The following is a 14,594-nucleotide window of genomic DNA, read 5'->3' as shown; positions in this document are numbered from 1 at the left end:
CAAGTGCAGTAGAGGTCAGGAAGACTGCAAGAAGGGAGAGGGGTTGAACTCAACTCAGGTGAAACAAAGGGCTGGGGAGGGTTTTTTTTAAATTTTTTTTATTAAAATATCTTTTATTTTTACAGACCTGAGTTTTTTTTAGCTGAGGGGTGAGCTAGGAGGAGAATACTTGAGGATTGGTCAATGTGTTTGCTAATCCATGATTAAGTTAGAATCCTATCTTCCCAGAGAGACTGGGAGGTAGGGAAGGTGTCCTTCTTTATGACTAACCATCCAAAGATGCTTTCTGGGTTGTAAAACGGGCAAGAGACTGGGAAAAGATTAACATCTTAAGGAGGAAGTGAAAGCATTTGTAAGTGCAGGTTTCTAAATGTTTTAAGAAAAGGGAGTTCAGGGGTTTCTAGTGAGGAAGAAACCTGTCTAAAATTTAGTTTATGCTAAGGAGACAAAGATTGTTTTGCTACTCTCTTGAAATACCTCAAGGGAAAAGGATAAGCTAAGGATCAGTTAAAGACAGTAAATGCCCAGACATTCATAAACAACCTATTTTAACTACATTTTCTAAGCAGGCACTTAAAAAAATATTTGAGTGATGGAAGGAAAATATGAGTGTATGAACAAATGAAACTGTCCCTAGAAGAAGATTATATCATTTTTGAGGATGTTTTTCTGGAAGGTTTCCTGCCTTTATCTTTCTTGTCATGAAGTAAAACAAGATAATACTCATGGATTAAATTAAAAAAATAAACTACCTAGAATTACATTTTGTTCTTTAGTTCATTGAATTTTTGTAAGTCTTGCTTTAAGAATGTCTGAGAGTATGTGTAATGACTTAATAGGAAAATATAAATTCTGAAAAATGCAAAGTAAAACTTTATTTCAAGGAAATATGATAACCTGCTACATATACAATGGAACCCCTTGTGATGAAGAATCAGCCACAGGGGGATAACAACGTTTTTCTCTTGAAAAGTTGTAGACTAATAAAAGATTTAAATCCTGAAAATCTAGCCCAGAAACTTGCCCAGTGAAGAATATCCTATGCATCTTCTCATGACAAACACTAACTGAGTTACTCTAGCTCCACTGTATTCTAAGTATGAGATGGTTAAGCATAGTTTCTACTCTGTAGCAGTTGTACGTATAGTGGAAAACATAGACAGATAAGTAGAGATTGTCATTAATGCAGCAGAAGAAGGTAGAGAAGCACACAAATCCACCTGATCATAAAACCTACAGAAAGTGTAGTATACTGGGGTAAATACCATTCACACATCCATTCATTCAATATACATTTATTGAGCCCCTACTATGTGTTGGATACTCTTCTATAGCCTGGGAATTTAGCAGTAATCAAAATGGGAAAAATTTCTTTGGGAACAGAATAGGTAATAAACAACCACAACCACATATGTGATATTCTGTTGGGAAAAGCAAAGGGCAATGGGGCACGAAATCTTGGGAAAGAGAATGAGAATAGCAGTCCTATTTTTGATAGGGTGGTTATGGAAAACTTTTTAAGGAAGCAGCTATTGAGTGGATGGTAGGATGCAGTTAGGAAGGAAGCCATGCCGTGTCTGGGCAGGATCACATCTGTCACACATCAAAGCAACCAGAAAGTCAGTGTGACTAGACAGAGGGAGGAAAAAGAAGAATGGAGGGAAATGAAATAGGAGAGTTAACCAATGACCTGATTATATGAAACTATTGTAAAAACCACGGTAAGACTGAATTTTATTGTGAGCTTAATGGGAGGCCAATGGAGGGTTTCGAGCAAGGAAGCACTGTGAGAGGCTTTCTGGGATTTACTCAGGTCTAGAGCAGAACTGGTGGGACACAGAGGGGAAAACTTCTGGAGAGCCTGGGAATAGGGGATGGAGTACAAAGACACTGTAGGTAGAAGGAGCAGAACAGGGGAAGTTTGGAGAAAAGACAGTTACAGTGCTCTGGCAGGGCTGTTGTTCCAGTGGGCAGTGCTAGAGGCAGACTGAGTGCCAAGAGCCATGAGCTTCCAAAATTTGACAAAAAGTGTCTGAGGCCCAGTAGTAGTAGTAGTAGTAATATATGTTCTGAAATGTAAGAAGGAAATTTTAAAAACAAATCAACCAATAATTAATTTTATGACAATATAGCTAAAAAAAGAGCGTGGACTCCACAAAAGTAAGAACTTCCCTGGTTTGGTTACTGAGGTATTTCACTGATAAGTATTCACTGAGTATATTAATTATTTCAATTGTATGGATTTCTATAAAAAGTGGCCTTTCATAACTCTGCTCAAGTTTTATGTATTTATGTGCAAATTCTTTTTAACCTGAAAAGTGGGTTTATTATGATTTGTATAAGAGATAGTTCTCCAAAAAGAATTTTTCCTAGGGTTTATGAGGTGTTTAGAAGGCTCTGTGTTCTGGAACCCCACAGTGGTTGGGGGGTGTGGTGTGAATGAGTGAAATAGCAAAGCATGAATCTAGAGAGGTCCGCAGAAGCCAGGCTGTGGAGGGCTTGCTCTAACAGAAAACACAGGCTTCAACCCGGAGACAATATGGAAATTGAAAATGTGAGGAATGGAAGTCAGAAGTCAGATCACATGTAAAAAGGGGGCGATCTGATTTTCCATTTGACAGTGGAATTGACCAGAGACAAGGAAAGGTAGTTGTCACAATCTGATAAAATGACAACGAATTGATCTATAAGGTTGTCCATGGGGATAATGAGAATCCCATTGACTTAAATCTATTAAGGTGATAATATTAATAGGAATTGGAAACTAATTGGTTGTGGACATAGAGAAGGAAGCATTACAAATGACTCTTAGATTTGTAACTCAATAGCTGGATAGTAGGAAAGAGGAAGAGTTATAGAGGAAGTGAGTATAAAAGTAATTGATCAGTATATTAATGAGGTTTCTAGCCCATTTCCAATTTTTTTTATTTTTAATTTACTTATTTATTTATTTATTTTGGTACAAGGGATTCAACCCCTGGGCACTTAGCCACTGAGCTACATCCCAGCACTTTTTAACATATTTTATTTAGAATTTAGAAACAGGATCTCACTTAGTTGCTAAGGGTCTCACTAAATTGCTAAGCCTGACTTTGAACTCATGATCCTCCTGACTCAGCCTCTTGAGCTGCTGGGATAACAGGCCTGTGCCACTGCATCTGCTTATTTCCAAAATTTACCAACAGGTCTTGGACAAAATACTTAAATTTAGCCAGGCACCCTGGTGCACTCCTATAATCCCAGTGACTGGGAAGTTAAGGCAGGAGGATAGCAAGTTTGAGACCAGTAAAGACAACTTAGACTGTTTCAAAATTTAAAAAAATAAAAAGGATTGGAGATTTAGCTCAGTGGTAACATCCCCAGGGACCAATCTCCATGACCAAATTACAAAAGAAAGAAAAAGAAAATTACTTAAATACAATTTCCCTCCTGCAAAACAAGGGCAATTGTATCTACTCTGTCTGATTCAGAAGGCTAGTTGTTCTTGTGAAAATATTTTACATTTTACACAAATAAAATATTACATAAATTGTGTAGCATAACTTAGAATATGAACCTTGAACTCACCACAAATATAAAAAAGGACATTCCAAATACTGTCAGCATGCTTCTCTCCACTCATCATTCACAACCATTAATTTTATGTTTAATATAGTTTCACCTTAAACATAGTTTTATTTAAACATACATATATCCCTAAGCAAGATAAAACAGTTACTCTTATTTTTGAACTTTATTAAAGTGATTTCATCTACTCATATGCATTTTGAGTTTACAAATTTGTAAATGCTTTCAATTTGGTCTTAGAAGTGTGTATAAAAGCAAAAAATGTAAAAACCTGAAACTCAGAACAACCCAAATCTACTCACAGGTGAATAAACACTAAATTGTAGTGTATTCTTCCAGAGGAATATTATGTAACAGGAAAAATTACAGCAGAATATAACAATAAAGAATATCAATTACCTACTTGGAAAAACTTTGTAAGATGAAAGTAATGAGGATATGAGAAATAAGGGTAAAGATGTCAAAACACTTTCTGAATTCTCTTTAGTAAAAAGTAAATAAAAGCTTTCTAAGTAGACTTTTTCTTACTAAAACAGAATTCAGCACTTAGTAAGTTAAGCTTTAACAACTACCAAACAGGAAGGTGATTCTTTCTTCAAGACAGTCTCTCCCTGGGAGGCTTTGCTTTAACCATTATGCTCCCTGGAGAGCTGCTGGGTCACCACTTCTCCAAGCTGCCAACAGAGGTTGGTTTTCTTCTCTGGGGCCTCAGCGCATATTAAGAAAGGCTGCGTGCAGCCTGTTCAGGAGCTAGCTGACCTGTTTATTTTGTCCCATTAAGGACAAAGGCCAAATCCATTAAAATAAAATATTACCCAACTCAATCACGGATAATGTTTTCTTCTATTTCAATAGGGGAGAGGGTTGCATTTTGCTGAAGATCTTTTAAAACATTAAACAATGTTACATACCCTAAATTTGAGCTGTAGAAATTTTAAGATATGTGAATACATCCTACTGTTGTAGTAGTAAATAATTACTACTATAAAGTTTAAAAAAAAATTCCTATAGCTAGGAATATTCTATTTGATTTAAATCTTTCCCTTCCAATGTCTGCAGTGTTCTAGGAATATAACATTAATTACTAAGATGAGCTAGTCTAAGTTAACACAACTTTGCTTCATCCAGATCCATTACAAAAAGGTAAAGTTTAACTTTTTGTTGAAAAGACAAAGAAGGAATTCTTGTTTATGCTTCTGTCTCAATGTAAGCAGTATATTGTTCATCTAAGACATAATTTTCCATTTCCTAGAATCTTAGTCACATTTCTCAGCTATCTACCTATCTATACAAAAATATAATGTGCAAAAATTATCACATATCATTCTGAAATTGCAATTATCTGGTTTATTTAGATAAATATTTTATTTCTGCAAGTAACAGTTCACACTTCTATAACTCTGTACTCTTTGCAGTTAAACCTTGCAACCCAGGAGGTAATTACTCTTATTTATCCACATTTTGCAGATGAGGAAACTGAGCCCCAGGGAGGTTAGGTGACAATGCAATCATGGTGACACTGCTCCTGTGTATTAGATTTGAAATTCAAACCAAAAGAGCCTGGCTCCAGGGTCCATGCTCTGAAATTTTCATCTATGCAACCTTTACAAAACAGCAATAAATAATGAAGTCACCTAAATTACCAGTAGATAGTTAAGCTAGCAGCCCAACCTAAAGATAATATTTTCAGTTTGCTAAACTACTTTGAAAGTTAGGCTTCAAAGTCTTTCCACCTTTATTAAAGAGATACATTTTTTTTCATTAGCAGTAATGGTAAGACTGTGAATTCTAGCCAAAATGCATTCTTAACAATTTCTGTTCTCATGAACTTAAGGTACTGCCTGTCACACACTCAAAAAATTCCCTGAGAAGATAAATTAAGGACAGGCTAATGGAACAAATTGGCAAATTAAAGGAAATGGAGAGGTAACAAGATGCTTCAAATCAAAATTTTGTTCTTGAGAAACAGTAAAGTATTTTGGCCTAAATTAGCCAGATGGAGAGCCTGTATATATCTATTTTATTGAATTAAAAATGTTCATTAATTTAATTACCTTCATCTTTCACCTATGTCCTTGAGTCATAAATTATCAGATTACACCTGTAATTATTTTATAGGATACAAAAATTGAACTTGAAAACTTGAGTAAATAGCATTCTGATATCAACATAATGCAGTCTAATGCCCCAACTTATGTTCAAATGAATAGTTTCACCAAATATTATAGCACATTAAAATATCACAGTATAGTTCAAAATCAACTAAGTGATTCCCACTGAAAACAAGTTTAAAGGGTACAAAATTTTCAAATGAAGAAATATTTTTAACATCTGCTATTATGTACAAAAAATACAATTGGCAAAAATTCACTCCTCAAACTATTTTAGTGGAGGAAAATATAAGGTAAGTATTTGTGGGTTTCCAATCTTTATGGCCTGCCACTTACAAAATACATGTAAAAGAGGGAACTTAGATTCCCTGCCCTGCTAATCTCTGTATAAAAAGACTGGGCCCATTATAGCAATAGTTCTATTCTTTCAGTTAAAGTTTTATTGAACACTTATGACATAACACAGCTCTAAGAGCTCCGTAACACACTGTTTGTGGGTGGTACTTTAACTTGCTTCCAGCGTCCACAAGAATTATTTCGTTTTGAGTCAGGAGGTAGGCAACAGTGGTGGTGTTCTTAACATATCAGATGTGGAAACTGAGGCCCAACCTATTAATTACATTTCTTAAAGTCACAGAAGTGGTAACAAAAGCAGAGCTACCAAAGCAGTGATAATAAAAATAAAAAGCAGAGAGGGAATGGGCCAGTGTGATCCTCACAGAAATAGCCCATCAAAAGGTTCTGCTTCATAAAAGTCTTCATTTTAAAGCAATGTTAAATGGCTTGGCCGTACATGAAATACACGCCAAACTTGCTTTGTCATTAAGAGTTAAGTTCCTTTTGATTAATACAAGCCAACTTCCTATAATAATGCTGTTTTAAAATATGGTTGGTGTATTTCTTTATCATGCTTTTCTCTCTTCTTGCTTAAACTTAATTGAAAAAACAAGCTTCACAAAAGGCACCCTAGGAATAAATAGGGTATGTAATGAGCAACCATTATACACGATTTCTTCACTCATGTGGAACCCCTATAACCCACTAATGAGTTCACCACTTGTGAGGTACTAAGGCCTTTTGTTTCAACTAGGTTAATCATATTTTATGGCCAACCATTATGTCTCTTCTATTCATGTGTACTACTCTTTCATCGCTAGGTAAAGTATTCATACTTTATGGTCCAATTTATTATTTGACTGTATCTGAAAATCCAGCCTATATGAATATTTTGTTTGATATGCAAAATACACCAAAGTTTCTGTTACCTTTACAAAGATACAATAAATTATATAAAAAGCCAAACTTTAGGAAAAGAAGAAACTGAATATTGGGAGTTCTTAAGCATTCTCATCTACAATGTTGATACACTTAAGTATGAGAAAATTAATTTGACCCAATATTGATTATAATAATGGCTATTATTTAATAAGCACCTTCTTTGTGTCTTCCTCCTCACGTATACATTTATATATCCATTATTCCACCTGACCAAATCTTTAAAACTGGCAGTATACAATAGTTAACTCACTTCACAACTGAGGAAACTAAGGTTCAGAAAGAATAAGCACCTTTTCCTCATCGCGCAATGGCAAACTCGCACGTTGGTTTCAGCCCCGCGCATGCGCACGCTCTCCAATACCTCACACTCTTTCCCGCCCTCACTCCCTTTGTTGTATCAGACCAGCAGGCAGACCTTCTGTCTGAATTCCTACTCCATCATTCCTCCAGCTCATTTCTTCAGCCCTTTATTCAAAATGCCTTCAACCAATGCCTACTACAGGCCAGGCACTGTTTTAGGAAATGAGGACACAAAGCAAACAAGATGAAATCCCTGCTCTCAAGCATTTATAGTCTCAGGACAAAGTCAGGCAACAAGATATAAACAAACAAGATAATTTCAGAAAGTGATAAGTGCTGGGAAGAGTTACAGGGTGGAGTGCTAGAGAATACGGGGTGGGGGGGGTGCTAGTGGAAAGGGGAGTGTCTATTTTAAATTGGAAGACCTTCATGAGGAGGTGACATCTGAGCTGGACTGTGAGTGATCTCAGGAAGACACCAGGTAATCTGGGGCTGGGCGTTCCCAGCAGAGGGAACATCAAGTGCAGAGGCCTACTGCAGGAACAGCTTAGCATGTTCAAGGAATAGTTGGAATGCCACTGTGGCTGAAATTCAGTGAGCTGAGGGCAAAGTGGTAGGAGGAGACAGGGCTGGAGAAATAAGAAAACACCAGGTCTGATAAAGCCCTGCTAAAGGATTTTCTCTTCTTTTTATCTTTTTAATTCTAACTGATATACAGAAACACAAAAATTGTACCTGTTAATGGAATACAATGTGATGTTTTAATATGAATATACATTGCATAATCAGATTAAACATATCTGTCTCCTCAAACACTTAATGCATATTGATGGAGAAAACATTTGAAATCCTTTCCTCTAGCTTTTTGAGATATACAGTACACAGTCACTATCCACAGTCATGCTACTATGCAATCGCACACCAGAAATTCTTATTGCTGGCTACCTGTAACTTAGTATCCATTGACCAAACTTTCCCCACTTCTCCCTTACAACTATTTCCCTCACCTCTGGTAACCACTACTATACTCTCAATTTCTATAAGATCAGCTTCTTTAGATTTCATATGTGAGTAAGATCATGGGGTATTTGTCTTTCTGTACCCAGCTCATTTTACTTAATATAGTAATCTCCAACTCCATTCATGCTGTTGCAAATGACAGGATTTCATTTTTATGGCTGAATAGTATTCCATTGTGAATATGTATCTCATTTCCTTTATCCACTCATCAGCTAATAGATGCTTAGATTGTTTACATTTCTTGACTTCAGCAAATAGTGATGCATTAAACATGGGCATGCATATCTCTTTGACATTCTGGCTCAGTTCCTTCGGATATATATCCAGTAGTGGACTCCTGGATCAAAAGGTAGTTCTACTTTTAATTTTTTGAGAAACCTTCATACTGTTTTCTGAAGTGGCTCTAGTGAGTCCATCCAATAGTGTACGAGGATGCCCTTTTCATCACATCCTCTTGTCCTCTTGAGCGCTTGGTAGCTTTTTAATTTTGAAAATAGCCATTCTTATTATAGTGGGATGATCTCATTGTAGTTTTGATTTGCATTTTCCTGATGATTACTGAGCACTTTTCCATATACCTGTTGGTCATTTCAAAGTCTTCTTTTGAAAAATATCTATTTAAGTGTATTGACCATTTTTTGATTGCATAATTTTTCTTTTGCTATTGATTTTTGGAAGTTCATTATATATTTCGGATATTAAACCATTGTCAGATGTATAGGTTGTAAATATTTTTCTCCCATTGTGTAGGTTGTCTCTTTACACTGACAATTGTTCCCTTTGCTACACGGCTTTTCAGTTTAAGATAACCACATTTGTTTGTATTTCCTTTCTTTGCTGTGCTTTTGTGGTCTTGTGCAAAAATCCTAATTCATTTCAATGTCCTAAAGCATTTCCCCTGTTTTTATTTCTTTTTTTTTTAATTTATTTTTATTGTAAACAAATGGGATACATGTTGTTTCTCTGTTTGTACATGGCGTAAAGTCATACCATTTGTGTAATCATACATTTACATAGGGTAATGATGTTTGATTCATTCTGTTATTTTTTTCTTATCCCCCACCCCTCCCACCCCTCTTTTCCCTCTATACAGTCCCTCCTTCCTCCATTCTTGCCCCCTCCCACCCCCATTATGTGTCATCATCCGCTTATCAGCGAGATCATTTGTCCTTTGGTTCATTTTTTCCAGATCTTACACTTAGTCTTCAACCCATTCTGAGTTGAGATTTTTTTTTTTTTTTTTTTACTGGTGAGGGTCAGGGGTCTAGTTTCATTATTCTGCATGTGAATACTCAATTTTCCTAGCACCATTTGTTGAAAAGACTGTCATGTCTCCAAGGTGTGTTCTTAGCCTCTTTGTCAAAAATCAGTTGCTGCAGATCTACAGGTTTCTTTCTAAGTTTGCTGTTCCAGTCTATTGATCCCTATGCCTGTTTTTATGTCAATATCATGCTGTTTTTATTACTACCACTTGATAGAATATTTATGGCCTCTTGAAATGCCCACTATCCAGTAGAATCCTTTCAATTCTCCCGAACACTTTTACTTAGGTCTTCTCTTCCCACCACTCTCAGGAAGTATATGAATGCAATTCATGCCACCAAGGAAAAGCCTGGGATACATGTGGTGTATTTGCCAATGTATTTCCAGGAATCATCACAATTCCTAGAATATAGGAGCACCTCAATGCCTTGGGTTGAATGAGTAAGCAGTAAATTCATGAATGAAGTGTTTGAATTGTTAACGTTAGTTTTACAAAAGGAGCTCTGCTGTGATCTTTAACCACTGATATCACACAAACTATACATATAATCTTTTGTGTATATGAATCACATATATATATATATATATATATATATATATATATTTCATTCTAATTCCCTTCAAAAAAATTTAATAGGAAAGAGAAAGAAGGAGGAGGAAGGAAGGAAGGAAGGAAGGAAGGAAGGAAGGAAGGAAGGAAGGAAGGAAAGAAGGAAGGAAGGGAGGGAGGGAGGGAGGGAGGGAGGAAGCACTGGCTTCATCCAACTTTGTTGACCCCAGAATGGTCTTCTGTGCCCAAGCAGCTTTGCCAACCAGATGTTAGAGATGATAGATGTGAACTCAAAATTATGTCCCCCTTCTAATAAAGTAGATACAATTCACTTATTCAGCAACATTTTTTTACACTATATTTAACCGTACATTTGCTTTCTTATTTTCTTTCTTTTTCCTCTTCCTCCTCCCTCTAGGGTAAACAAAACTGGGCGTGACCCCAACTCAGATATGTCATCTTGAGCAAGTTAGTTGATCCCTATGATTCTCAGATTAATCTATTAAGTGAAAATAATCCTATTAAATCCAGAGTTTTATTGTGGAGATTAGGGAATTGTTAAAAATAAATTGCATAGCATTATGTTTGAAATATTACATGTGCTTAGAAAATAAAAGATAGTTTATCATGATCTCTAAAATTTTCATATGCTCCACAATCTCTCTGATGAATTATAGCTTTGTTATCCTTTATCAGTAGATTTATACCCTAGAATGAATATTTAAAATTATGAAGCAGCAAACTCTTCTTAAACCCAATGGTTTCATCTTTTTAAACTATAAAAATTTGGTGTTTATGATCATAGGTTTTGTTTTCAACTTGATTATTTTCCAAGTCAGATGAATTTTCAAGTTACTCATGTATAAGAAAAGGGAGTTGGACATTTTATACATATGAAGCTTCTTTGGTTTTGACAAGTTGAGAGGTATATTGTGCTTAGTTCTCAGGATCATTTTGTTACTTTTCAGACAAAAGGTTTTCTGCTACTAATCTGTCAGTCTTAAATCTCATGGGATACACTGTCTTCAACCTTCCTCTCTCTTGTTTTTTGAATAAATAATTATATGATGTTTTCTTCCTAATGCATACATTGCTCTAAATCAAAGCTCTCTAAAAGAAAAATTTACATGGAAATGAATCACATAGTAAGTATTAATGGTGTTTTGAAATAATAAACAGCAGCTATAATGGCTTTTGGCCAAGTCCAATGAAAAAAGGAAAATAGAATAAAGCAGAGGTTACCAAGTTCATGCTGATGTTATTTTTCACATCCTTTCTCTTAGAGTTAGAAAATCCAAGAAGAATAACAATAAGATCCTCCAAACTTGAGTCAACAAAAGAATTAGAAGAATAAGTCCAAGATATCACACTTCCAACTTTAAGGTCAAGGAGAATGAGAACCCTAAGCATATAGATACATTCAGAGTCTTCATTTGTCCAATAGTACATGTGAATTTCTATGGTGTTGACATCTACAGTCCTCTCATGAATTGTGAAGGAGTTTTTGCTTAGCATTGCATTCAGTCTAAACAAGCCAACAATCACTAGTCACTCTTTTGAGTTTAAAGAACTTTCTTTTTATGTGTTTTAAAAAAATATTGTATAAAATTGGAAATTTACAGAGTGTTGTTTATGTTCAAGGACAGATTTAAACAATGAGGAGACACTAGACTTGGATGAGTCTCTGAAAACAAAGACAGCCAATATCTTATAAGAAGAAAAGATATTATTTGGAAAACACTGTGAGTGGATGAATCACAGGACACACATTCGCCCATATAATGATTACTGGCAAGTCCCTCTCCCAGGCTCGATGGCTGCATGGCTTGGTGTTCAAAAGTGCTCAAGAGTTGTACTTTGCACTGTGGATTTCAGGGGGCACCTAACAAGACACCCACATTTTGGAAGCAGTGAGCAGGAGGATTAATGAGTTGCTTAGGCCCCCTCCTTTGAATGAGTATTTATTGATTCTGACAGAGACATGGGGACGTGAACGATAGAGAGTAGAAGTTGCATATCTCATCTGACTCTCTGCCTTAATTTGTTTGTGAAAATGCATTAAGGCTGATGGCAAATAAGACTGTGCACGAAAGACAGACCCAGAAAAGTATAATGGCCACTGAAGGAGAGGGCATCAACTAAAATATCCAGTTTTTAGCAGGATGCTATTTTTATAATCTAGGATTTTAGGCACACATAAGCTATTTTCATATCATGCATATGAATATATTCACAAAGTTATCTGCAATTTATAGCCTTAAAAACAAGGTTTTCCTAACTTGCTGCACTGTAGACTCAATTTCATGTACCTGGGTCTGAAAATAAAAATCAGACTGTGTTCTTAGTCTCATATATCATCACCAATAAAAGAGATTTCTGGTATTGGACCACAGATGGCACCCTTGTTAAAGATGCATGAAGTCAATGGAATGGGCCTCATTTCTTCACTGCTGTTGAGGCTCTGGAGGTCGGTAGTCATAAGCATTTATCTGTCATTTGAATGATGCATACATAACTCAGAAAAGAAGAAAAAAGAAGGGTGGGATTGTTTGTTTCTTCATTATTTTGTTTTGTTTTGCTGAGGTATCCTGTTGGTCCAACCAAAACAAGAATTAAGAATGAAATGCTATTGGTATCATCTCATGCCGTGTGGCTTTTATCTTCTCTTGTTTTGATGGAATAAAGCTGTTGACTAAAGGCTACAGTCAGCTCGGTCACTGCGCAGCTGCACTCTTGTATTAATTTCCTAGGGCTGCTATAACAAACGCCACAAACTGGACGGTTGAAAACAACAGATATCTGTTGTCTCTAGGTTCTGGAGGCTGGAAGCCTGAAGTCAAGGTGGGTGAGAGCATCCTCACTCTGAAATCTGCAGAGGAGAATCCCTCCTTACCTCCTCTAGCTGTCAGTGTCTGCCAGAAGCCCTCTGCATTCCTTGGCTTATACAAACATCACTCCAACTTCCATTTCTATTGTTGTGTGTATGTCACTGTCCCAAGTATGTCTGGCTGTGTTCTTTTCTTCTTATAGGTATTTATACTGCATTTAGGGCCCATTCCCCTCCAGTATGACCTCATCTTAATTAATTATATTGTCAGTAAGTCCTGTTTCCAAATAACGTCCCGTTTTGAATCCCAGGGATTAGGACTTCGCCCTGTCTTTTGGAAGGAAGCAATTCAGCTCACAGCAATTCTCAAATGATTTTCCTTAACATATGTTTGGGTGACATACTTACACGTAAGATAGTAAGAAGCACAACCCCTCAAGAAACAAAATTCCAAGAGGACTGGCTCTCATAGCCTCTCAAGTTCATTGCAGCATTCATCTCCTGACTCCATCTTTTCAATTATAGAATGAAGAGCAGTTTCCTAGTTTATGGTTTGCTTGACACAATTTCTAAAAATAAACAGAAACTACGTATCCCAGTTTACTAGCTGCCTGCTAATGAATCAGCTTTCTCAATTTCTAATTCTATTGATGATGGTTTTAGTCACCTTTTCGTCACTGTGACCAAAAGACCTGAAAAGAACAATGCAGAGGGGGGAAAGGTTGATTGGGGGCTCACTGTTTCAGAGGTCTCAGTCCATAGATGGTAAACTCCATTGCTCTGGGCCTGAGGTAATGCAGAACATTAAGGCAGAAGAGCTAGAGAAAATACTTCAGGACCTGACAACAGGGAAGCAAAGAAAGATTAAACTCAGTTCATCAAGGACACAATGTACAGCTCAAAGGCACATCCACCCCAGAGACCCACTCTTCCAGTCACACCCTACCTGCCTGCAGTTATCAACCAGTTAGTCCATTCAAGTGGGTCAGTGCACCGATTAGGTTAATGCTCTCATAATAGTCATTTCACCTCTAAACTTTCTTACCTGGTCTCTCATGTGAGTTTTTGGGGAACACCTCATATTTAAACCATAACAAGGATTCAGATTATCTTCAGTTAGTCCTAGAACTCATTTTAGAAACCAGAGACCTACTATGTGTCAGGCTCTAGGCAAATATAATTTTCAGCTAATGTTCTGTGAAAGACTGTTACATTAGGCATTATTCCATTCATTTTACACCTAATTGAACAAAATAATTGTAGATACATGAGGCTAACAACTTCTTATAAAGTATTAAAGGGAGAACCGCACCCCCCCCCCCCTGGGCTTTTGAATGTTCCCTTAAGCCAAATAAGTGACTTGACTAATTTTTCCTCACTGACTTTACTGGTTCTTTTGGTGTAATGTACAGATTAACTCATTACTGTTGTACATGTAGTTTGTGCTTATTTTAGAAGGGAAAAAGCATTCCCTTAATTTACCTTTTAGAAGATCTACTTTCCACTACTTTTTATAAAGTTTGACAAAAGAAAATCTACCTATTGTTAATAAAAATTAATACATCTTAATTTTTCTCAATTGTAGAACATACTCAGAATTTGAAGCCATTATCACATGACTATGTCTTTCTTTATCTGGTTGCCAACATTTAATTCAATTCAATCTACACAAAACTTT

This window comes from Sciurus carolinensis, chromosome 8 (assembly GCF_902686445.1).
Source record: "Sciurus carolinensis chromosome 8, mSciCar1.2, whole genome shotgun sequence".
Classification (NCBI taxonomy): domain Eukaryota; kingdom Metazoa; phylum Chordata; class Mammalia; order Rodentia; family Sciuridae; genus Sciurus; species Sciurus carolinensis.
Note: the sequence above shows the minus strand (reverse complement) of the source record.